Source organism: Lolium rigidum, chromosome 1, assembly GCF_022539505.1.
Source record: "Lolium rigidum isolate FL_2022 chromosome 1, APGP_CSIRO_Lrig_0.1, whole genome shotgun sequence".
Classification (NCBI taxonomy): Eukaryota; Viridiplantae; Streptophyta; class Magnoliopsida; order Poales; family Poaceae; genus Lolium; species Lolium rigidum.
The window spans coordinates 224,798,117-224,800,375 of NC_061508.1; positions in this window are offsets into that span (position 1 = coordinate 224,798,117).

The following is a 2,259-nucleotide window of genomic DNA, read 5'->3' on the forward strand; positions in this document are numbered from 1 at the left end:
AGAGTGGCAAAAAAGAGAAGTCAAACTAAATGAGGGTAAATTGTAAAGTCCCTAAGTAAAGCATGACAAAAAGTAAAATTTCCCGAAAAAAGAAAAAAAAAGAACGATTTGTTCGCTCGGCGAGACAATCCCAATCGACACAACTTACCGGTGGCAGTTCCTGTAATTTAGATCAAAATTAGGGGACGAACAAGAAGCCTTATTTTCTTTATTACTATTAGGTATAGATTTGCCTAACTGATGTGGCATGCTTGCACGTTGAGAGAATTACCCTTAGTGAGTTGCTCCTATTTAGATATTATAAACGTGTAGATCTTATAGTGCACATTTCAAAACTACAAAACTTGTCAGATTTTTTCATTTTCATGCAGCCTACAATATATAAAGAATTTCACGTTAAGATTGTGCACCCTTCTAGGATACACCATTGGCTATATCAAGATTCTTTTGACACTATAAAATATGATTTTCTAAATTTTAAAAACAAAGAGCTCTCAGCCTCCATTTGTCTACTCTTAGGCAAGTTTCAGAAATATGCAGGCAGGATAACTTCAGCCAAAGTGTACAACAGCTACAGCTGAAACTGGACCAGCTGAAAGTTGTTATTATGTTCGGTCCTTATTTTCCATATAAGATGTAATATATGCTAAAACCATGAGTTAGGCACTTGTCAGTGTGTCCTCGTACCAAAATAAAGCAAATGTAAAACATGTTGAATAAAACCATGTTATAGTTTCCATGCGGCAACAAAAATATAACATACTGGCTTTAAAAAATAAACATCTACCCCAAAGAACTGTAATTTGCGACCCAGATCTTCACAAATCTTTGAACAATCCACAAAACTGTATGTTTTACATGAATCCACAAAACTGAATAGGGCCACATATTTAATTTTTTACGAACACCTGGTCCTATCTGTCACATATTCGGAGTGATCCATACCTCTGAAGGGTAAAGGATGCTCAACGAATCACGCATACCTCCAAAGGGAAAAACACGCTTGAAAGTCCTTGTTTTGGGGTCATAAGCCCTTACACCTCCCCAGTCGGAAATTCGGCCGCACAAATGAAATGCCTGTGTCATCCAGGGAGCAGAGAAATAGATTAATTGAGGTTGTACACCACGGAGATTCTCTGTGGGTAAACATGCCGAGTGGTTGAGTCCAATGAAAATCGCATGATCTCTCAACTCCTCCATCGATACTTTTCTGCAACCTTCAGTATCAACCTTGCGAATCTTGAACTTGACATTATCTGGATACCTACTCTTCGCGCTTGTATAGATCACACGGACTTTCCAGAGATCACCCCACGGTGTAGATACCAGGTGTCTACTAAGAATAGGTGCAGAGTGCCAATAATGTTTAACAATCACCTCCTTTGTTGGTCCATCCGGTGCATCAAGATCCCACTTAATCACTGTTCCGTGCAATGTCACGCTGTAGAACCTCCCATTGTGGTACGTACAGTCCATGTACTGGTCTTCGTTGCTCGCATTTAAAATTGAAGCAGTTTGCCAGTTGCTTTCTCCTGCCCTAACGAAAGAAAGCCAATCACTGTCACCATGGATGATCATCGCAATGTAGTCACCACCATTACACGGGCTGCAGGACAACACGGCCTTCTGATAAAACCATGTTCCTAGATAATTAGCATGATAGACATCGTGCCTCATAAAAAGATAGTGTTCCAAATTTCCTTCGATGTCGTAGACAGCCCTGACGCAACTGAAATCAGTGATCGGCGGGAGAGGGATCATGCCCGAGGTGAATGGGTTGAACAGGACAAGATTGGAGAGGTCGTTTACCAGAACCAGCCATCCATGAGAGGCTCCGCAACACGCAACGAAGCAGCCCTTGGGGAAACTAACGTTGTAAACCTTGTCGGCGTCAAGGAGATGGCGGAACTTGCAGGTTGCTGCTCCTGGGACCCAGTTCACATCGGAATCCACCTGGAATTCCCGTTGCTCGAGGAAGTTGGCCCAAGACACGAGCCATGGCCTGCGAGAACGTGGGATGCCGGCAGCCATGGACGCCGACCGCCATGACGTGCATACGGCTGCAAATTTAAGGGCTTCTGGGATCTCAAGGCGTTGCAGTATGCTGATGAGGAGATCAAATGGGAGGCCCGACCAACCGGATAGTGCTGCCATAGTAACTGAGTACGTGAGGATATGTGGTTGCAGTCAACTTTATAACGTAGCAAACAAACGATTCAATTTATACATGTCTATGATTCTATAAAGATAGACTAGCAA